Source organism: Colossoma macropomum, unplaced genomic scaffold (assembly GCF_904425465.1).
Source record: "Colossoma macropomum unplaced genomic scaffold, Colossoma_macropomum, whole genome shotgun sequence".
Taxonomy (NCBI): domain Eukaryota; kingdom Metazoa; phylum Chordata; class Actinopteri; order Characiformes; family Serrasalmidae; genus Colossoma; species Colossoma macropomum.
Window position 1 is genome coordinate 21022966 of NW_023494810.1, and position 25161 is coordinate 21048126.

The following is a 25161-nucleotide window of genomic DNA, read 5'->3' on the forward strand; positions in this document are numbered from 1 at the left end:
AGCAACTACAACTGGGCGGAAAATGGGTGGAAACATTTTGTAATGTGCTCCAAAGAAGCCACAGTGCCTCCATACGCTAACTCAAGGGTCGGCAACCTGCGGTTGTTTTACTATCCCGAGGGGGCTCCACATCAGAGTTAGATTTCTGGGTAAAAATAAAATAATCCTCCTTTGCAGTAAAATAAAGCTCTGCTGATCGTTCAAACACAGTTTCAACAATAAATGATCTCAAATGCGGAAATTAATGTAGCCTATAACTGCTAGTTCACCTAGCTAGTAGCTAACGAAAAGGCAAAGAGAAAGATTTAACACAAACATCCATACTTTGGAGGCAAATAGACTTATGTGCATTTATAATCACTCCAGCTGGTTTCCTGATACATTTAATCTGCAACGAGAAACTGTCAAACACTAAAAAAACGTGTGAAACTGAAGTCGGTTTCTCATTCTCCAGCTTCTCGTTCAAATTGTCCTGCTCCACCTTAAATGGTGCAGCAGTTACATTGTGGTGCCTCAGGCACCATTTAGGGTGGAACGGAAAAATTCGAATGAGAAGCGACTTCAGCCTTGTAAAAAGTAGGACATTGAGAGACATTTTACGTTCTACTTTTGTGGAAAAGTTTCCAGCTGGTGATGCAAGAAAAGCGGCTACAGCTGAGCTAAAGCTTAAAGCAGAGCAAAGTAAGTCTGCGTTTTTGTTTGTATTATATTTTTACCCTACACTAGGGCATTAGCATGTGCTGAGACACATGTGCAGCCATGATGGTAAAATGGACTGAAATGATGAAAATGATGAAAATGTTGTGGCTCCCAAGGTGGTTTGATTTTTGTTGAAAAGACAAAATGACTCTTATTAACATTTGGGTTGTCGACCCGTGCACTAGCTTTTAATGTAGTGTACACGCCACAGACTGTCCGGGCTCTGCACTTTGTAAAGTTCCGTCTTTTGCGTTCTGTCAACGTTACATTATCAATTAAAATTTAGAAAATCGATTTTTGACACTTGTGAATCAATTCAGAATCGTCTACCTCCGCATCGTGATCTAAGAATCGATTTTCCCCACCCCTATGGCTTATTATATATGGCTGCCAAATATATGTTCGGGATTATATGCCCAAAGTCTAAAAAGCTGACAAAATGACTGGAATATACAATGACGGACTGCAGAAAGCTCTGTATTCTAAAGATGCAAAGTTTGATATTAATCACTCATTACTAGCCTACCTTCAAGCCCAGGCCATGACTGGGGCTAGCTTTGGCTCAGTGTACCTCAGTAGCTCTTGAAAGCCGTTGCTGTCCGTCATGTTTTTAGAGGTGGAAAGTAACATATTACATTTATTTTTGTTACATAGTACAGAGTACATTTTTTCCTGTACAGTACTTTAAGAGTAGGATTAAACCGCAGTACTTTTACTTTTAGTTTTAATTATTTCTAACAAAGTACTTTTACTTCTCTCTCACCCCTTCTCTCTCTTTCCCTCTCACGCACTCATATACACCCTTTTATCTTTCTTTCTCACTCTATTCTCTCTCTCTTTCTCCCTGCCTTAGTGTTTGTATGTGTATTTGTGAGAGAGGCTGTTTAGCTGTGTATCTGCTTAACTGTCAAATAATTTCTGATTATAATTAGCACGGTTACCAGATTACCAAAGCTGGATAATATGCTGTTGTTGCTAATGATTTTAATGGTAGTAATGTACTCTGCACTATATGTATAATTGTGTATATATAATGTATATAATCTATACCACTATTTTTAGCTACCTACTTTATTCTTTTAGTAGGTCTGTTTATTACCTATTGCACCCTTATGCATATAAAAAAACATTTCTCAACTAAAACCCTTTCATTTATATAGGACCTATTGTTTATTGAAAATAAAATTAAATTAAATTAAGCTGACAGCATTTGTTGAACAATTAAATTTATTTGTCTGTTAACAGTTAATTGGACCATCATTGACATCTCTATGTTAGAGAGACAAAGAACTCTATAGAGGATGTAGACAAAGGAGTGTGACAGACCACAATAAAGAGAAGAATACACCAATATGATCTCAGAAGGTTTACCACAATAAGAAACTTACTGGTAAGCCTCAAGAACAGAAAAACCAGGTTACATTTTTTTTGCTCTAGATTTCTTATTATCACTGTCTTATCAACATATAAGATGAGTTTTAAATTGTGTTTAATACAGAAATGCAGATGGAATGCAGAAAGTGTGCAGGAAAAAAGGCCCACATGGTGACATGGGCATGTATAGCTGCCAGTGGAACTGGAGATGATATGACTGTCAAAAGCAACAACAGGATTAATTCTGAGGTTTACAGAATTATCTTTAAATAATATAGAATCGTTTGACAGATTCAACCCAATGCTGCAAAACTAAGTGGACAGTATGCCATCTTGCATCAAGACAAAAATATGAACATACTGCCAAAACAATTATGAAGCTTTTCAGGGTCAAAATGTGAAATGTTCTTGACTGTCCAAGTCAATCACACAAGCTAAACTCCTCAAAGGAAGCATTTTGCTTCAGTAACAAACATGAAGTGAAATTGGCTGCATTACAAGGTCAGGCAGGGCATCACCAGGGAAGATGTTCAGTATGTGATGATACATATGAGTTGCGGACTTCAGCCAGTCATCAAGTCCAAATGATTTCCAACCAAGTAGTAAACATGACACTGCTATTGAAAAAGATGTTACTTATGGTTCCTTGAAGTGTTATTCTTGTGGATAAATATTTGAATCCACTCCTGTTGCAGTGGGTTTAAACCTCACTCAAGATGTCGGTTTGTAGCTTTACTAGGCTTAAGTTGACATGCTGTAAGTCAGACAGACAATTATGAATGGATTGGACATTAAATTATACTTTAATGTAACAATGACAGAACCACCCTTCACATTCCCTGGAAGTGACCAATCCCAAAGCTTACTTATTAATAATATAGTGCCTTTCTTAAAACTGAAAGAAAAGAAAAAAAGAGTAATGTCCAGGGAAAGTTTAGTCCCCAAGGTACAAATGTACCTTGAAAGGTACAGCATGGTCCATAAAGCCTAACTGTGTACATTCAAAGCTTAAAGGTACACTACATTCATTTTCCTTTTTTAAGCAAATGTTCCCTAACTAAAAGTCATCCCAGTGCTCACAGAAAGCTGAGAAATACATCAATATAAGTACAGAAATGAAATTAATCATGTTAATTTATTTTAACACAAGGCTTTCAGTTTTTCAAGATTCTTTAACACCACACTTATTCTCTGTAAGCAAATTAAGCTCAGCCATGTAAACACATACCAAATTGCAATGTTTAGCAGCTTGTATTGAGAAACAGCTGTTAATGTGGAATCTAGCTTTAAAGTGCTTTGTAGTGGGCTCTACCAGCTCCCACTGGACCATAAACTCAAACAACTACATTCATTAGTCACATGGTTCCTGTCTGTTCCCGGAATTACTTTGAGTCAGTCTGAGCTGTAAGATAAGCACCATAAAGTCATGGTGAATCACTGCTGGTGATTTTGTGGTTGATTACAGCGATACAAACTTACACTTTGCTTGATTTTATTTAATTGAATCAGACCAATGGCTAGAAAGAAATCCAATGTATTCTCCTAATGGTAGTTCTATCCAGTTCTTTAAACTGTGGCTCAAACTGAGAAAAGCTGGTTTTGTTTGGTTATTTGAATCCTGCTAGTTAGAAGACTGCAAATATGAAATAATAATAACCAACATAGACAGTAAATTGAACAGGATGACTTTGTTTGGACACTGGAGTTCCAGTAAACTGATAATACTCCACACCCTACCTCTGAACTTTGCAGTGGAATGCATTTTGGCAAGTGAGCTCGGCACCACCATCCTCTGGTGTCAGCATTTTTTCTTCCTTTCACTTGATAATGCTATTTCTTTCTGCCAGTTTATTAGGTAAATCTACCACCCCAATTTCAAAAAAAGTTGGGATGCTGTGCAAAATGTAAATAAAAACAAAATGGAATGACATGCTAATCATTTAAACCCTATATTTCATTGAAAATAGTACAAAAACCACATATCAAATGTTGAAACTGAGAAATTTTATTGTTTTTTGGAAAATGTATGCCCATTTTGAATTTGATGCCAACAACATGTTTAAAAAAAGTTGGGATAGTGGGGCAACAAAAGGCTAATGAAGTTGTGTAATGCTAAAAAAAAACACCTGGTGGTTAATTGGCAACAGGTTAGTAACATGATTGGGTATAAAAAGAGCATCCCAGAGAGGCTGAGTCATTCAGAAGTAAAGATGAGGAGGGGTTCACTACTCTGTGAAAGACTGCATTGGCAAATAGAGCAACAATTCAAGAATAATGTTTCTCAAAGTAAAATAGCAAAGATCTTTTGCTTTTCATCATCTACGGAACACAATATCATTAAAAGATTTAGAGAATCTGGAGAAATCTCTGTATGCAAGAGACAAGGCCAAAAACCAGTATTTGCTGGCCATGATCTTTGGGCTGTCAGGCGCCACTGCATTAAAAGCAGACATGATTCTGTAGGGGAAATTACTGCATGGATTCAAGAACACTTCTGAAAAACACTGTCTATGAAAACAGTTTGTCGCTGCATCCACAAATGCAAATTAAAACTCTAAAACGCAAAGAAGAAACCAGATTACCCCGCTACCTTCTCTGGGCCTAAGCTTACTTAAAATGGACTGAGGGGAAGTAGAGAGGTGTACTGTGGTCTGACAAATCAACATTTGAAATTCTTTTTTGGAATCATGGACACTGTGTCCTCCGGGCTAAAAACCACTCAGCTTGTTATCAGCGCACAGTTCAAAAGCCAGTATTCATGATGGTATAGGGGTGCATTAGTGCACATGGCATGGGTGACGTGCACATCTGTGAAGATACGAACAATATATACATGTGTTGGCAACATATGCTGCCATCCAGATGACGTCTTTTTCAGGGAAGGCCTTGTTTATTTCAGCAAGACGATGCCAAACCACATTCTGCATGTATTACAACAGCATAGCTCTGTATTAAAAAAAATCTGGGTGCTAAACTGGCCTGCCTGCAGTCTAGACCTGTCACCCACTAATAACATTTGGCGCATTCTGAAATAAAAAATATGACAAACGAGACCCCGAACTGATGAGCTGCTGAAATCTTGTATCAAACAAGAACGGGAAAACATTTCACTTTCAAAACTACAGCAATTGGTCTCCTCAGTTCCCAAATGCTTACAGAGTGTTGTTAAAAGAAGAAGTGATGAAAGACAGTGGTAAACACGCCCTCATCCCAACTTTTTTGGAACCAGTTGTTGGCATCAAATGCAAAATGGGCATATATTTTCAAATTTCAACATTTGATATGTTGTCTTTGTAGGATTTCCCTTTAAAAATATGGTTTACATGATTTGTATATCATTGCATGCTATTTTTATTTACATTCTGCATGGTGTCCCAACTTTTTTGGAAATGGGGTTGTAGTTAAATCTACCTTAAAGCCTACACTCACTGGTCATTTTACCATATGGGAGCACTTTGTAAGTTTACAGGTACTGCCTGTAACACATCTGTTGCAGCATAATTTGTCAACCACTGTTTCTCATTTTCACTATCATTCCATTAATTTGTAAAGTTTGGGTTTTCACACATTGTTGTAGTCGTTAATCTTTGTGGTTTTTGGTCAAAATATTCAGGGTTTTTTACTCTTTTGGTCAAACAAAAAAACAACGAAAGTACCATTTTTGGTTGCTGAAATTTTGATGGATCCCTACTTGAAACCATGCAGTACTGGGGCCTGGAACAGAAATATGAAATGCTGGGCTACAGAATGCCTAACATCATTTGTGCGTAGAAAAATATCTATGGTCTCTAACTGTACAGCTACAAGTTGTATAAACAAGGGTACTAAATTAAAGTGGTCACCAGGGGCAAAGCCCAGGGATGGCAAGGGGGGACTAGTGCATAATAAAGGAAGCATTACAGGGGAGCTAACTGGTTAACAATTACCACACCATACCATATATGTTACAGAGTATTACAATGAGCATTCATGTTGAATTAATTTATTATAATACTCTGACAATTATATATGAAGACCATAAACAGACCTCTGTTTGAGGTCACTCAAATAACCTTTCAAAGACCCTTATGATATTTCAAGACCACATTTGTTTTATGACATGAGAAATGGTGCTTCCACAAATGCAAAAGTGACTGTGGACTGTGAGGGAGGCAGAGCCTGGCAAAAGACCATGATGACAGGGATGGCGCTGTCAGGCTCCACAGGGAAGACAGCCTGGCAAGGCTTGACAGTGAGGTCAGCAAGGGAAGGCCCAATGACAGGGCCAGCGTGGGAAGGCTTGAAGCCAGAGGCTGCACAGCAAAGCATGACGGCAGTGCCACATGATATTTCAAGACCACATTTGTTTTAAATTAAGGTGTGAACAGTAAGTGAAATTCAGCTTGATAGCTAACTTATGAAGACAAATTAGGGTAATAACTATGTGGCACTTGTGAGCCATTATAGTTTGCTACAAACCAGTGCTGGTTCTCACCTCCCTGGGGCCCTAAGCAAAATTCTACAAAGGGGCCCCCTTACCTGACCTTTAAGCCATGTAAATCATTTGCAGTTGCCGTACAGTCACACCTGTCACCCCAGTGCTCCCACCACAATCCTCCCTATTTTAAAACAGTTCATCTGTCGGTCTAATAGTAAGTAGACCTATGCCAGGGGTGTCCAATCTTATCTGCGAAGGGCCAGTGTGGCTGCAGGTTTTCATTCCAACAAAGCCGGAGCACACACAATCAGTCATTTGAAGACTGACCAATTGATTAAACAAGTGGAATGAAGACTGCTCATGTTGTTTGGAATGAAAACCTGCAGCCACACTGGCCCTTTGTGGATAAGATTGGACACATTTGACCTATACGCAGAATGAGGTATAAACAAACAATATTTATAAATTAATCAATATTTACTCCTCTTCTGACAAACTTAACCATAGCACCTGAAAAATTATAGATAATACTATGATAATACTTATCAGCTATATCAGGCCCATTCAAACTCCCCTAGATTTCCTTTTACACATTTTCAAATATACTGAACTGAATTGAAAGCTAATATGGCATATTAATTGTTAGCCTGTTATCTCTCCCATAATTTTTTTGTCTGGTTCAGGAAAGGTAAGGGGACAAAAACAACCACCCCCTACTGGTGAAAAGCTGATTGTTAGAGAATATATTTTTTTCATACAGTAGTGGAAAAAAAAATATGAGGGAGACAAAAATATGTGGTGGATGAAATTGTACAAGTAATGACTTAAATGTTGTTTGTGTTGTTGTTTGTCAGTTAAAGATATGTGTATGTGTTTCTTGAGTTTTTTTGTGTCGGGGTGCAGGGTTAGTTAGTGTTTTTTGTGTTGGAAGGGTGGCATACCATCAGAGTGAAGTGTATGGTTAGTGGTGACCTCCTCTGTGAGTTCAGTGCTTCATATGTGCTTTTCTTCGCTAGTGTCTAATAAAGAGCACTTCTCATGACGGACTCATGGCCGGCCTTGTGCCTTATTCTACTCCAATGCTATACTGTTTGATTGCACAGTCGGTTATCGAAAGGGGCAATGCAATGTTGTGCAAGATTCATTCACTCATAGTCTGGCTGACAGAACCAACAAGGTCGTTCCTGCATGATGAAAAGCAGAATACCCTTGCAGAACGTCAAGCCACTTCAGAAAGTCACTTGGGAAGAGATTGGAAGATGTCAAAAGACAGATATCTCTCTGCAATACAGTCAAATCTTCATCTGCATATTCCAATTGTATCAGTTACTTCATACAAAATGACTATTTCTTCAGCAGCATTCCTAACAGTCAAGTGGGGCAAACATTGCAGCTATTCAGACCAACAGACCTCAAAACCCAGATTCTTCAGTTTGCCCATGACAGTCCTCTGAGTGGTCACTGGGGCTGGATGAAGAAAATTTTTAGGCTATTAGATGTTGCATATTGGCCAGCAATCTGTAAGGATGTCTGAAATTACTGTAAGCACGTAACTTGCCAACAGTATAAGCCAAGGATAACCAAATTGTCAGAACACTTGCAATCCACAATCCACAGAAATAGCCCTTGGGCACAAGCTTAAAGGTCCTTTAGAATGACTCTCAGGACACATGGCTTACCATGTGGTAGAACAGCAAGAACAGCTGATAGAAAGAATAAGAGCCGGGAAAAGATATTACAACCGTCGGCATAAGCCAGAAGCGTTCCAGTTAGGGGATTTTGTATGGGTCCATATTCATTCGTTGTCTCGAGCAGAGGACGCGTTCACGGCCAAGCTAGCCCCCAATTTGTGCGGTCCAGCCAAAGTGCTAAAACAAATCAGGGTTGAAGTCTTAGATTCCCCGGGTCAAGTTTGATGCATACCATGCACAAAATATGAAACAGTATCTTGAAGGTGGGGAGGTGTGACAGATGTAATCCACTGTAATTGGTGCTACATCTTTTCTCACTGCTAGGCGTCAGTAGAGGCTTCATTGTACCAATTCAAAGAAAAGCCGGAGAAGAAGAGAGTTACTGAGAGTCACCAAAAACAGATGGTTTGTAATGTTGTGCAACAGCAAACTATGGAATCTGTTCTGGTTTTCACCTTGTTAGGGGGTGATTCGGCTCTTATGCCCAGTGTAAGTTTCCTCAGTTTTTATGTTTTATTTGATAGTTGTAGCAGTTTAGTAGCCACTTACATAGCAATGCTGGAAGCTTTATTGATGTTTGTATTTGTGTTTTATATACAGAGGGTTTTGCTCTGCTTTGACGTTTCTGCTTCATGTTTGCAACCATGCTACCACTGAAAGTTTTACCAGCAAAGTATGCGCTTGAAGAAGCCGATTAGGAGTAAGAGTTTGCACAGAAGCTGTTGCTGATTGGATTACCTCTCTAAGGACTTCAAAATAACCATCAAGTGGTGCCCAAAGAGGCATAACAGCTACCCGGTGAGCTCCATCCGTGTACATAGTTATTCCTGCTAAATGTTGAGACACTGTAGAGGACTGTAATGGAAAATATATAGAAAGGATAAAGGGAATAAACGAATTTAATAGTGCTGTATATTAGGGGCTTTGTAAATAAACCTAGGGTGTTTTCTATAGGTGTGCTGGATGGTGAATCCCCCTTTTATTTTGATTTGTTAACCTTACAAAGTGAAATCTAGTAAGCGTTACAACAGGCCACCCCAATAAAATCTCTGGGTTTAACTGTAAGTTCTAGTTATGCCTCGGGCGTACCCATTGTAACAGGCGTGCAACTTGAAAACAGAATATAGGAGTGCAAAACAATTTAGAAAGAAATTTTCGAAATGATAAACTGTACACATAAAGCCGAAGGGACACCCACTTTAAAAGACCAGTATCCCTGTGGCCTTAGGCAAATAGTGATTTTTTTGTTTTGTTTTTCTTATTCAATGTGTTAAAAAATGCTGCAATGACTCTGAAGGGCATCATTTAAGTTTTAAGGGCTTATTTCCTGGAACATGACATTGACTGCTACAAAATCTGTCCAAATGTTTTGTGGCTTGGCTTGTTTTAAGGTCCCACTAGCCTTAGCTTCATGGTGATTTTATGATCCGTACTTAGTGCATGAAACTGGCATCATACCTCCCTATTGCAGGCAAAAGACTACTTCAAGTCAATTACAGAAAAGCACATATGAGCTAACTCATAGAAACAACCGAGCATGTCCCACAACCCTATTTCATTACAACTGGTTCCAATGTGAGATTGACTTGTTTCCAAACGCCCCATGGTGCTTGGAATTGAGGCTAGGGTCCAATGAACTTGACGACACTTACAAAAATTATCTATCCGACTCAGTTAAACAGCTCATTATATGTCAAAATAGAACAACTGATGTACACTTATACTAAAATATGGAGAAAAGCTTTTAAAAATGTATAGCTCAAGGCCATGTCTGGCATGGTTCATAATTGTTTGGGGTTTGCATGCTTGGCATCATAATGTGGAATAACTGGTCAGTCTCTAGGATTCTTATTGCTGTTTATGCTACATATGCTGTGTCTTTTTTTGTGTGGCTAGATTTAAAAGTTGGATAGATAAATTGTCAGTGAGTTATATTCATTTTTGTTAGAGTTTTTAAATTTTGTTGTATAAAAAAAAATCTTCACTGGTAATGTCCTCTTATCATGTGGATCATTCACTGCCCTAACGGAGACACTGACAGGCTAAACATTAAACACATTTCATATTTGCAGCAGTATCGACTGTGATATAAATAGGCTGTATATGTTCACATTTGCCTCCCATGCATATGTTTGTTACGAGACTTTGGTTTCGGGGGCTGGATTACATCCAGGCAGTAGATTCATCTGATTTTATCCCACAAAAATACCCTCATTGCCTCCAACAGAGTTTCTTGGCAGTCAGCCCCAAACCATCCATTATTCTACACTACATGCTTTTGACTGCACTACGGTATTACACAATATGTTTAAAAAAACTGCTTGTATTCTTTTAAGTCTGCCATCTGTGCTTAGCAGTGTCTCAGACATTCTGTTTGTAATTTAGACTGACATAACGTGGTTGCTCTAAGTAGCAGGATACCATTAGAAAATGAAAGCTCCCAGTGCCCGTTAATCACTATTTAATACATTATTTCAAAACATCCTTTCTTTTTTTTTTAGGAAGGTATGGTAACTTGCAGGACAAAACCCTCCTCTTTTATTAAAGCAAACTGGTAAGGTCAGCTGATTTTTTTTCACTATGGATAATAGTGACTTATGCATTTATGTTAAAGAACCCTGCATTTAAAATGTGTTTTTTAAATGGTTAACTCCTCTTAGACGGTTTATTATGGTGAAACAGACTGATATTTGTCAAATGTGTTACCATAGTGCAGAGTTCACAATTTAGCATTGAATACAGTCAAAACACAGACTTGTTGATATATCCGAAAAAAGCAATTTGGCACAACATGGCACATTTGTTTTGTATGTAATGAATGAGCCTGAACCTATTACGGTCCAATATACTAAAATATGCTAATAAGAGGATGTGCCAGGTGCCGACGAGAGCTGCGAGAGGCAGCATGAAGCTAGTGCCCAAGTGCCAAGTAGGGCAGCACCAACATCTAAGCTAAGAGGGAGAGAAAGAAAGAAGTTGCTTGACCCCTTGTTGTCTCATGTCCGATGGCAACAGTCCAAGAGGCTTTGAAAATAAGTCGATTGCAGGGCTAATGCCACTCATCTGCCCCCGGGACTCAGGCGATGGCCTCAGGCCAGTGTTTGGCATTGTTCTAGTAGCAGAAGCCTGCTAGTGCAGTAGCTTAGCATGTAGTTTCACCACAGTACAGGTTCATTTCAGCTCACTGAAGTCTCATTAATGCAAGTTTTGAATATAAAGACTCAAATCTGCACAAGTAAATGTATTTTTTTGTGGAGCTGTTAGCTTAAGCTTCATTTGCTCCACATTTGCTAGGAGCTAGCGGTAGCTTAGCAAGAAGACCTAAGCAGGTTAAGTGATTTTGGGTCTTTTGGCAAAAGGAATTGATACTTAAATTGACATTCTGTTTTCCTGAGTTTTGCAACTGTCTACACTGCAAATAATTATATTTTGGACAGTCAAATCAAATCAATGAATCTAGTTTCTCATTTTTTACATTCTTGTAAGAATATTAAGATTACTGAACTTATTTCTATACCTTTTTTACTTAAGTAATTATAATAAGTGAAATTATCTCACTACATTTGCAGATAATTTGTTTTTTCTTTAATTTATTTTGTTTGTATTTTAAAAGCTACGCTTGAAACATGTACAGTTATCTGCAAATGTAGTGAAATAACTGGAACTAAGTAAGGTAGAAGTAATGAGATTACCTTATTTAGGATGTCATAAGCAGAGTTGGGTGGGTTACTTTAAAAATGTATTCCATTACAAACTGATAACCTGATAAAAATGTAATTGTAACCTAATTCACCAATGCACTGCGAGTACAAAAAAGCATTATTTCACACAAAAATCTAATAGGGAGCTGATCATCTTGGTTACAAATACTGAAAATTTACACTTTTGATAATTTGACAGTAATTACACATTGTTCATTGAAATACTACTAAAGAAATAAACACCTGATAAATAATACACATGAAAACGAAACTAACTTTGCCACACACTTGGCTCTTTTTTCACATTTCACACTGTTAATAAAAACCTGTCAGGTTAGGGTATCAAAAGTTTTATTTGTATCCAGTCAAACTGTAGATTTCTATGTAGCAACAAAAGAGAATAAATAGTTTATTGCCAGATCAGTCTGAGGTCATAGAATCTGGCGATGTGGAAAATTAGGTAAAATGCCTGATTAAAGTATCTTCAGGAAAATGCTGCAGATTTCAGTTATGACAATAAAATTAACATACTAAAATTTCTATATATTGGCTGAATAAAAAAAATCTTGAACTGCTGCTGGGTAGGGGATTCTTCAGAATTCTCTCTTGGCAGCAGCCCCTCCCCCTTTTCCCCCAAATTAAAAACTCTTGAAATCATGTGACATATTTATTATTAAAATAGTGAATTGCGGGGAAAGAAGTTTGTATTTGAATGTAATCCCGCTGGTAATCACTCTGATTTTATAATGTACCTGTAATCTAATTACAGTCTTTTTTGTCTAACTGTAATGGAATATGGAGTTGTTTTGTATTCTGATTACGTAATGCTGTTACATGTATTTCGTTACTGCCCAGCCCTGGTCATTAGTAACTTAATCCCATTACGTACGTTTTGAGAAAAGTAATTTGTAATTTGGATGGCTTTTTTGAGTTGCCCCAACACTGGAGCTTACATAACACTAGCTACATTAATGGTAATGTTATGTAAGGTCTCTTGAACCTGTTCAGCACTAACTGAAAAAAGCTAAACTAGCTTTAGGAGTGTAGTCACAAACATTTTGCTTTCCTCCATCTTCTTGCTTTTCTCTGCTGAACTTGGATAACCTTATTTGATTTACCCTCTAAATACCAAGAAAATCACACCAAAGAACCTCCTCTTCATGGCGTAGATGTCTTAATTGCCTTGTTTATAGCAGTCTGTATTCATGTAATTGTGTCATGGAACATGTAATGATCAGGAGTGGGGCTGCATTGCAATTACTAAAATTATCGCCACACTCGCAAATATGTTTTTAAATGTATACATATTTTGGTACAGGTTATTTAATGTCAACACGTACAGTATATATAATTTGTATATTTGTGGGGACCTTGGTTAATAAAATGGCTGCCTATCTTTGCCTAGAGCAAAGACCACCCCTGGGTCTAAGCTTTACACACAACCACACACATTCATTACACTCGGTGAAGCCTCACTGCCACAAGTTTACAGAATAAAGACTCAAATCAGAGCAGGTGAACCTGTGTTTCCATGTGTGAAGCTGTTGGCTTAAGCTACTTTTATTTCCTTGCTAGCACCAGAGGCTTACAAGGCTTTAGCTTTACAGTAAATGGGCACTGTTCTTAAGAGGGCTTCTTTCCTCATTTTTCCAGCACCTGAATTGGATAATTGCATTTGGATTTATATGGAGCTGAATGAGGCTCAAAGCTCTAAAAAGGGCTACTCTTTATCAATGCTAAATTTGGAGTAGATAAAGTTCTCATATAGTTACAAAACAAATTAATGTTCATTAGTAATCTAATGAAACTCCAGTAAAGAGTTAGGAATAAGTGTACTAGCATCATTCATGCTGAATACCATAGGGTCAGCCAATGAGTACTTATGATAGAAGCAGATATTTTTGGTTTCAGAAAAGGTCAGAGATGTTCCACTCCAAATGGTCATACTTGGACTCAGGAGCACAGCATATGGATCGAGATATAATTTACTGTCCCCTCCACAATTATTGGCACCCCTGGTAAAGATGAGTAAAAAGGCTTGTAAAAAAATCACCCTTTGGTGAATTTGCTTAATATCACACTGAAAAAAATTAAAAATCCATCCTTTAAATGAAGTAAAATTATTCTAAGATAAATAACCCTCATATTTTTTTTTAACAAAACCACATGCGCCACAATTATTGGCAGGCCTAGAAATTCATAGAAACAAAATGTAACTGAAGCATTTTTTTTTCATTTATATTTTTCTTTTAAGTTGATCAGAGTGTCTTCAAGCAGTGATTTCCTGTTTCACTGGGGTATATATATGAGGTGACACAGAGGTCAAATTCTCTTAGTCATTCTTCAATATGGTTAAGACAAGAGAAACACATGATTCAAATAAGGGAAAAGTGTGTTGACCTTCATAAGTCAGGGAATGACTACAAAAAAATAGCTACTCAACTGAAAATCTATAATTAGGGCATTAATTAAAAAGTTCCAATCAATTGGAACTGTGACAAACTGCCCTGGGTATGGACTTAAGTATATTTTGCCCCCACGCACAGTGAGGACGATAGTAAGAGGGGCAAAAAAATCCCCAAGAATCACTGTTGGACAGTTACAGAAAAAAAGCAGCATCTTAGGCTCACCAAGTCTCAGAAACTACCATCAGTCGCCACCTCCAGCATGTGAGGAAAAAGCCTTTTCAGTCATCTGACCACAAACATAAACGCCTGGAATTTGCTTAATGCTACTAGGACTTTGACTGGAACCATCAGATGAAATGAAAACTGAGCTTTTTGGCAACAAGCATTCAAGGTGGGTTTGGCAGAAAAAGAAGGATGACTACACTGAAAAGAACCAGATGCCTACTGTTAAGTATGGTGGAGGGTCTGTGATGTTGTGGGTTTTTTTTGCTACAAAGGACCTGGGAACCTTATTAGAGTACATGGCATCATGGACTCCATGAAATACCAGAACATTTAGATCCAAATCTGTCTGCATCTACCAAGAAACTAAAAAAGGGTCATCATTGGATCTTCCAGCAGGACAGTGATCCAAAACAAGTGTCCTATTCAACACACAAAAGGTTTACTAAACATAAAATCAAGCTTCTGCCATGGCCATCTCAGACCCCTGATCTAAACCCCATAAAAAAACCTGTGGCGTGAGCTAAAGAGGAGAGTGCACAAGAGAGGACCTAGGACTCTGGACGATCTGGAGAAATTCTGTAAGGAGGAATGGTCTCAAATTCCCTGCTCTGTATTCTCCAACCTCATAAAACACTATAGGAGAAGACAGTGCTGTTTTACTGGCAAAAGGGGTTGTACAAAGTTTTAAATGCAGGGGTGCCAATAACAGTGTCACATGTGGTTTTGTTTAAAAAAAAAATCTTAATGAGGGATTTTTTTTTCTCAGAATTAATATACTTCAATTAAAGGTTGAATTTTCTCTTTTTTCAGTGAAGTTTTTACAACCCTTTTTACTTATCTTTACCAGGGATGCCAATAATTATGAAATAGACTGTAGTCACTTTCACCCTACCCTACTGTCAAAATCGCTGTATATGAAAAATGAACTTTGTCTCCTTCCCTTTTTATTTATTTATTTTTCAACAAATTCAATAAAATGTTAATCTTAAAAAACAAACAAACAAACAAAAAAACTAAAGAGATACAAGCCTAAATATGTATTGACATAGAGTAGGGGGGCAGAATTTGATGAACAGAACAGAAATGGTCTGATTGGGCACTAGCTGTAGGTACACTGCACATAGGAACTACATGGGGGCTGTCTATGGAAATTATACAGAGCATCTGTAGGTTGGAGTATCAGTTAAAGGGTGGCTGTTTTCAAATTACTCACATTACTGCAAAAAAATTCTTAACAGACAGATAGACAGACAAGCTGATGGACAGAGTTGATACAGGTTTGATTTGGGTCCAAAATACAAATGACTAGAAAGAATGGAAAATTCCATTAACAGAGAAGACAGAGTCTCTGACTCATAGCATCGATCCTTTTACTGCAGCTCATGCAGCCTATTTACATGCACATGGAGTTTGGTCACTGGAAACACTACACTGAAAGAGAATTTTCACAAGACTACAATGTGTCTGCTCTACTCTACATCAGTGGCAAAACCTTGGGAAAGCTTTACTCGAGGGACACTTCACAGTGAGATGAACAATAGTCATTTGCTGTCTGCAAACTGTGTGACTTATGCTCCTCTAAAGCACACATGGATGTCATCAGGTTTTCATCAACAAGTTTCACAGTCTTTACCACTTTTTTAATGCATTCCTCTCAGCCCATGCTTTTGACTTGAGGAAGCCTTAAATCATGTGGAAAAGATACACAAAATGTGTATACAGAGGTTTTGAGCCAGGCGTGAAATTAAGACCTCATAATAAACCAAATATATGGGTCATAAATTCAGATTAGAACTTGAATGGCATGCACTGAGCCTTTGAATAGTTCAAAACCATTCTAAATGAATCTAAGAATAAAGATTTATATACATATTTTACATCATTAAGTATCAGCTTTAGTATTCATGTACTTGTCACTATAAATGTGGCCTGATATCCTGTTTCACTTTCTGTGTAAAGTGAGTCACACTCGGGAGCAACTGTAACAAAAAATATATGCTAATAAACTATAAAAAACAGAACTATAAACTTTGTTGTTATTGTGGTTTTTTTGTACTGTAGCTGGTGATTTTTTTAGAGTAGCAAAATTAGGCAACATTGTCAACAGTCATCTTAATGCATCTCATACACAATTCATTCAAGTTTTATGTGCATTTTATATGCACAGCTGAGTGTCTTGATGGCTGTGGCCGTTACAGACCCTTGTTTCATGAGTATGAGCAATTTAAGCCTCATGAGGATAAGTAGCATTGCAGCATTGTCAAACTTAGCACAATATGGTAAAGCAAAGCAACAGCACTACCAACAGTGACCAATGTTGGGTATAATTTGTGAATTTGAACTGGGTGTGTTTTCATCCACTGAACAGAGGCAAATACATGTAAATAAGAAAAGCAGAAAACACATCATGGGTCTCAATAAAAGAGCAAAAAAAATTTTAACTTCGGATTGGTGCTATAATGCCTTTAGAGGGCAGTGGTGAGTACTATTTGTTTGAGCTCAAGCTGTGTCTGTAGCTACTAAGTAGTGACAGCTCGAAATCAACAAAGCTCAATGTGGCCACTTTAGGCTAGCACTGTAATACCTGAATACAATTGCCAGCAGAAGAAAAATGAATTGTTAACTGCAGTTATTTTTATGGCAGTTAATACTTAATTAAGATCCTTAATCAAGACACAGAAAAGATTACTGTATTCCATTATACATACAAAAAAAATGCAGTAATCACATTACAGATACATTATAAAAACACTGATTACTAGTGATTCCTATAAGGATTACATTAAAACCACTCCCAAGGCCTTCACACACAGCATGGTTTGTGTGATTTATTGGGGTAAGAGTGAAGTATTTGAACACATGCATAACTAATGATATACTAATCGCACACCAAATGCGATTTTTTGTACAGCGGAAACGTAACATTATTTTGTTGGCCCTGGTGGTTTGCATAGCAACAGCCAAACTGATAGACCGGCTCTGTCCCAGCAAACGTTACATTTTACCATTCAGTTTCACATTTTCACCATTTGCCCATTTTCTGGGGAGAACTTGAAAACATTTGGCCATCTGTTTGTTTTTTTTTTTCCACAATGCAAACAACTCAACGAAATAAAGTCAAAAAATCATGTCACATCCAATGTGCAATAATCTTGGTGTGATAAAAACTGCTGACCATGTCAAACAGGTGGTGCAAATTTATTAAACGTCAGACCAAAACACAACCGAACAAGGCTGAATGTGGCAAAACCTACCAGCAAATAAATAAAAAAATCTTAGTAAGGGCCAGGTAAAATTTCCAGATTAAAAAAAAAAATGTAAAAAGTAGGTTAGGTAGATTTTCATGTCTGTGGATATTCGCTTGTATGTCTGTTGTATGAGAGATCAACAGTGTTTCGCTCTGGCATGGGTGCTCTTACTTGTGCAGATGTATCCAGATGCAGCTGGCTTTACCCAGACTGTGCATTCTCTGCAACTCTTCCAGATCTTCTACACACAGAGAGAGAGAGGGAGAGAGAGAGATACTCATGTATCTTAATGTAAGACATAATCTACATTAATGTAAAATTCACACTGACAGCTGCTGTATTTTCTCCATTTTGTGGAAGGCAGTGAGATCAGCAGCTTAGTGTTCATGCTGTTGTAGTTTAGAGACACAATCTTTCTGATAAAGAGAAAATATATATATCATCAATGACTTCATATAATGTGGTTTGATATTATATCATTTTAATATTTACACACTATTCTACATTGTAAAATTACACAGAAACATTAAAAGGAGTTTCATGACTGACATACATAGGGGTTTAAGTGGTGTTTACAAATAAAATAACTGACCTAATCAGCCTGGGAGGTGTTCCTCTTTCCTATCAAGCTTTGAGGTCAATAAACTGTATGTGTCTATGTAATGCCAGTATCAGACTTGGAGGCAAGTAAGCTACCACACATACACACACACACACATATATATATATATATATATATATATATATATATATATATATATTTATAAATGCCAGCTGTATCTTTATATAAAAGATTTATTCCCTTCAATTTCAACCCTTTCAACCCTGTAATGCTGCTTTGTCTTTATAATTTTGACTTACCAAAGATGCAGCAGCAAAGGAAATTTGCATGTTTGTACCTCAGACTTGTGAAACCTCACTACTGAAAATATCCCTGCACAAATTATAATTACACATACACCAAATATTTCTACAGCAACAAAAGCTTTTCACACATCTGAAAATTATTTCTGTGTGCACAAAACTTCCACGCATGCACAAAACACTTCTACAACTGCAAAACTTTATCATACATTCACAAATGTGAATTTGTGAGAATTTTTTTTCACACATTCAGATAGGTGCCTAAAATTTTTTTCATATGTACACAAAAGGTGATGTAGAACTGCAGGCTGTGAAAATTTTTGCTCAACGTATTAATTACTTTTTTTTGACTACATATTTGCTGTATACAGTACACAGTATGCTATTTTGAACACAGTCAATGTGTAGTGAAGAGAATTGCCTCTCAGTAATGTGTTCTGGGTTTGTCATCTGGGTAAATCATAGTTTGTAAATGCTTAAACATTTTTATATGGAAGAATTTATTCTTTTTTCTATTCATTTATTCTTTGAACTCGAGTTATAATAATAATAGTATAATAGTAATAGTGATGTGGCCAGGCTCCCCTTGAACCAGCTCAGGTTAAAGTTATCCATGACGGTTGCTGCTAGCTGTATCTATGCTAAGACTAAGGTTAGCTAGCTATAACTGCGAGCTGTGAAAAATGGTCTCCTACCTTCCCATTGCTTTCTCTTCGTTCCTGCTTTATCCCGCTGTAGAGTGGATTCACCAAGATTTTGCATACGTTTATACCTCCAATCTCCAGTCTGTTCCTGAAATCGCTCAGTTTAGTTAATTCCTACGTTAGCGTCTGAGCTAGCTGATTAGCTTAGCATTAGCTTTTTTGAAGGAGAGGGTCAAAATAAAATTCTGATTCTAACGTCTTCTGGAGCTGTTTAGTGTATCCTTGGGTCCTATTTGGGTGCATTTTTTCATTACCTTCAACTTTTAACTAAAAAAATGTTTTTGTAGGAGCTCATTTCTACTGATGCTACTCTCTCTCTCTCTCTCTCTCTCTCTCTAATACAAGGCATTTCACTACACTGACAGAGCACCTTTTTGTCTTAGCATAAATTTTCATGCACAGAATATTTAAAAATATTTTTATGGAAATCACTAAAAAAAGTAGTTTAAAAAGTTTCTGTGTTCTTTAATGGTGGAAATATGAATTTGTATTATTAGCTAAGTCAGAAAAAATTACATACGTAATTCATTAGTTAAGTAATGAAAAATAGCAAATTATAAGAAAATATATAGTAAACTGATATGAAGCTCCTTAAACAGCTAATGGTGGGCTAGCTAATTAGTGCCTGTATGTAATGGCAGTGTAAAAATCACATGATAAAAAAGTCACATGATATACAGAAAATCATCAGAAACATTTCTAACAATATGGCCAAGAAAAAAGTAACTGCTCAGAGGCTAAACAGGTTTCAGTAACAGGGTTAAAAACACCTTATACGACATAAACAAAATCGTAACGTTTTCCTAACATGACGTCACCTATTTCCAAGTGAAACTGTATGGACCCTTTTTCACAAAGAGTCGTGATTACTTCTAAGTTAAGCATTAGCAAACTCACTTCCACTCCATGTAAGTACTGCAGAAGCAATGTCAAAATGTTGTAGTAGTGTACCATAATGTTGCAAACACTGAGCTACAACAGCTATATTCTAATTTTCCTGCACTGTTGTGAGAAACAGCGAGAATAAGAAGTTGATGGAAGCACTGATTTAACTTTAAACAGAGCTAAAATGATATATGTGTAGGATAGCCTTGTTTTACTGCAGTCTGCTACAGCTGCCTCACATCAAGCAGTCTCTGTGTCTTTGTACAACATGCCAGCAATTTCTGTAATATTTCTGTTTTCGAAAGAAAGAAGAACTTTTATATGTAGCATGAATTTGATAGACTCTGTTTTATTAAGCTAGCTACGCTGGCTAGAAGCCACTGCTAACAGTAGCTATTTTTCCAAAACTGAATTACCCAGCTAACATAAAGCATCACCAGCTAATTTTGTACTTCTCTTTAAAAAGCTAATGAAGGCAATAAACCATCAACGAAATAATTCTTACATGATCAGCTTGGTACAAACAGCTAACATTAGCTGGCACGTTATGTCAGCGACTTTACATGGCTCTTCTTAGATCACAAACTACTAGCTGGCTATGTCAGAAAATGGAAACCAAAATGTCACAGCATAAGTGCAATGTTAATATACAAGTTAGCTAGGAGTCACATATTTGATTGAGCAATGAAAGGTGGATGTTACCCAAAGTAACTGCTTCAAAAATTGCCATGAAAGTAAAAGAATAATGCTGTTTGGCAGACCACTAACATAGCTAGCCAGCTAGCTTTAAAGTTTGCTACTCATATGAAGCTCCTTAAACAGCTAATGGTGGGCTAGCTAATTAGTGCCTGTAGCCTGCTAGCCTATCAAAAGCTAAAAGGGGAGTTTAAATGAGGTCTGTCAAATAAAGTTTACCTATAAAAGTTTTGGTTTGCGTTTATGTTACAGAAATCACTGGCATGCTGTAGATGTGTCACAGAACCTGCTCCACATTAGCCAGCTGGTGCCAGCAGCTAACAAAAACTAGCTTCCTTGTTTGGGAATACAGCTACAAGTAGCAATGGCTTCTAGCATAGCTAGCTACATCTAAACAACTACCAAATTCATACTACATATGAAAGTTCTTCTTTCTTTTAAAAACAGAAATATTGCAGAAATCGCTAGCATGTTGTACAAAAAAAGAGAGACTGCTTGATGTGAGGCAGCTGTAGCAGAAGTAAACAGGGCTACACTACACATACAGCAGTTTAGCTCTGTCTAAAGCTAAATCAGTGCTTCCATCCACTTATTATTCTTACTATTTGTTATGACAGTGCACAAAAACTAACATATCTCTTTTGTTGCCCACTACTATAACATTTTTTTCATCGCTTCTGCAGTACTCATATGGAGCAGAAGTTGGTTTTGCCATGCTAACACTTAAACTGGAAGTAATGTGTCCTTTATGTTAGCATGGATGTTAAGCAGTACATCCACTAGAGGGCAGACCAGAGTTTCTGACAACAACAGATGGTGGAGGGGGCCGCAATAATGTACCAACTACAAAAAAGACGAAAGAGGCACAAGTGTAGACGGTAGTGGCCTGTTAGGCCATTAAAAACTTTGTGACGTGGACAGAGAATTCTTTTCACGTATATCACCACTATTACCGATGAGAGAAATAGGCATTGTGTCTCGTGCAAACTATTGGCTACACGGCCTCTGCAGCTTCCGGTGGTACTGCTTCGTTTCCTCCATATTCGTATTTAACATTAAGCATAAATGAGCCTTTAGCACCCAGACAAGCCTTGGTTCTAGTAGTGCATTCAGGGATGGAGGACATATATGCTACATTCAAGCAAACAAAATCAAGTTCTGACATGTTTACCGCTGTGCCACATCACCCCTCCTTTTAACAATCATTTAGGGATTAAAGACGCCGATTGATCCAGTGCAGGAAGTGAATTTTTTTGCCATTCTTCCATTATACAAGGCCTTTTTTGGGCCACATGTTTTTAATGAGAGACAGGTCTGCACTGCAGCCAGGCCAGTCTAGCACCCACACTCTCTGATTATGCAGTCATGCTGTTGTTATACGTGCAAAATGTGGCTTACCGTTGTCACATTGAGATAAGCATGGCTGTCCCTGAGGAAGCCACACTGTAGAGGATGAAAAACCTATAATCGTTGCAGTCTGTCATTGAAGAATGCTGTTTATAAACAGTTGAATTATTCACTTATACTGGCAAGCCTTGATTTATCCTTTCTCATAAGGGACAACGGATGCATCACATTAGTTTTTTTGGCAGTGTTCCTTGTCTTAAATTGCCCTGTTCCAACTTTTTTGGAACATGCTGCAGGTAATTAAGAATGAGCCTATATTTAAGGTGATAAGGTATTGCATTTCTTACATATCTTGTAATATGTAAATGGCTTGTCTTTGTACAGTTTTCATTTAAAAACAGACCAAACGTTATTTACAAATCACTGCTTTCTGTTTGCATTTCCCAACTTTTTTGGAACTGAGGTTTGTATATCAATTCCGATCATGGTACGCGTCTTGTGCACACTTCCCCCCCACACAAAAACAGGTGATCTCAGTCCTTATAAGGTGATAATTAAAGCTGTGGCAAACTTGACTGTGAACCATGAACTAAAACCAAGAAGGGTAAAATTGTGTATTATTCAATCATTAAGATTATAAAACAGTCATGCAGAGTGGTTTGATGTGAAATGTGCTGTTTTAGGGAAACGTACCAAGACAGAATTGTTCACAGTGGTGGTGACAGGAACCAGATATCTGAAGCGTTAAATATCGCTACAAAGCTCCCCCACAGAAAGTTATTACAGGAAATGGTTACAAATATGCTGGCTGAGAAGATGTTTTATGATAGCTCTGAGATAAGCTTTTGGCCTAAAACATGTTTCTAAAAAAGGGTGGATAGGTACATGCAGGTTGTAAGAAAAAATAGAACCCCAAAATTTACCTCTATATTACCGTTATCAACATTACATATAAATGCTCAGAAGACACATGTAGGTTCTCTGGTCATTTTGGACAGTGAATAAATTGTCTATATTTGTATTGTAAACATCCTGACCCCTGGTTCCCATCACCACCACTATAAAGACGTTTCTCTACAATGCACCTTGATTGACTTTGTTCAAATCTCAAGTGCTCAATTATTAAAAATCTCCTGCCATTGTGTCATTAAACAAGGTAGGCTACTTGATGCCAAGGTTGACTAGGAGGACTATCCTTTCAATTACTTGATGTTTATGAATCAGTTAAAGGACATAACACTAACAGTAGGTGATGTCAAATTATTTGTGGTGCCACTGGCTTTTTGTGTTTTATGAAATTCAAGCCGTTATGTTGCAGCATCATAGTCAACCACACGAAGTAGTATGTGGTTCTAGCATGCTGATCTGATTCTGACATCCGCTGTCAAAAACAAGCAAAAGCACAAACGCTAGGCCTTTATCTCTCCCTCATGAAACGCACTGCATGATAAGCAGCAAAAAATAGTGCCTTAGCTCTTCCTTATGACTTGTTATTCGACATGCAGCTGTTCTCATGAGATCCTTGCTCATGCTTTCACCAAAGTGCAAGACCAGATGGCGTACATTAGTGGTCTTATAGGCTTAAAACACAGATCACAGATCTCAAGAAACATGCTCATTATAGTGGAGGAAATTGTTTTCATGCCTTTCAACCAGTATTTAGATTTCTTTGCAAGTGGAAGTCCTTTCAAAGCATTAATGAAGAATTCAAAAGATTTTTTTCAGAAATGTTTCTGTCTGTATAGCAGTAGAGAGGTTGTCAAGTTCAAGTCTTTAGCCATCCAGGGCCAAGCATGGCATTAGAAGAGGCAATTGCAGCAATACATGGAGGAGCTAACAGTGACTTTACTGAGAGGAAACTATGGAAAAATAAATTAGTAGTTAAGAGAAAACGATTTGACAAATTTGCTCCATTTTCCTCTTATGCCAAAGTCTTTTCAGCCAAAACGTAAAGCTAATATGGCTAAAAACTAGGACTAAAAAGTAATTGTGGTTTTATTTTTATTTGGCATCAGTATCTGCTTGCAAAAATGTTTAATGGTGTTATATTCTGTTTTAGGAGTAAAGATATGATGTGGAAAAAGCCTTACCAATGTTATATTTAATAAAAATATATAAATTAACGCAATTATATAGTAGACAAATGCCCCACAAATTTTCAACTGTGTGGGCGTGTCAGATCGCATAATGATTGACATTGGCATCTACTTGGCAGCGTAAAAAACAACCATGTGCCAGAGAGTTATAAAGGAGGAAACTGGTCACTGGAAGGATAATGAATGGGAATGCTTGTAATGCTCAACATGGTGTTTGTTTATGAGGTAAGTCTCGCCCTCCCGCTGGTTAAGCCACTAGTGGGAAAAGCTCCCCCATGTAGGTATGTGCATGTGCAGTAGCCAGAAGAAGTTAAAATCACATTTTCTGTATTTGAGCCAAACGGAGCAAACTATTTATGCTGTTTTTGTCAGATTTTATCATTGATTTCAAATATGCTTTTGAAACTTTGAAGTGGCTTTTAGTTTCATTTTTATAGGTCTCTGCCCATTCAAAGAGAAATAACTGCCTGGGGGTGTTGCAAAGATGGCCGTTGAGTCCGACTTTCCTTTAAGGACTTTGACCAGAGGCATTGGTGAGTTACACCAGAGTCCTTATAAGAAAGTCTGCTCACTTGACAGCCATCTTTGCAACACCATCAGGCCAGACTCCTGCCTCTTTGAATGGGGAGGTACCTAAAAACTCAAAACTGAAGGCCAAATGACCATTTCAAAAAACAAATTTTTTTTGGTGGCTAATGCAAGTAGAAGCAGCATCTAGCTATGCTACAAACAACCATGTAATTAACCTTCATAATTAGCTTAAACATCCTACCTGCTCAGAGTTTTGGCTGGGACTCAGAGCAGCG

The 25161-nt window shown here is 37.5% G+C and overlaps 1 protein-coding gene across 1 annotated transcript in view; it reads left to right on the forward strand.

Moving 5' to 3' along the window:
* Nucleotides 1-8639: 8639 nt before the first annotated feature.
* Nucleotides 8640-25161, forward strand: part of optc (opticin) — a 33171-nt gene continuing 16649 nt past the window's right edge. Inside the window, exon 1 of the mRNA XM_036560207.1 lies at nucleotides 8640-8979. The gene's annotated coding sequence lies outside the window, so the exon portion shown is untranslated. The remainder of the gene's footprint in view (nucleotides 8980-25161) is intronic.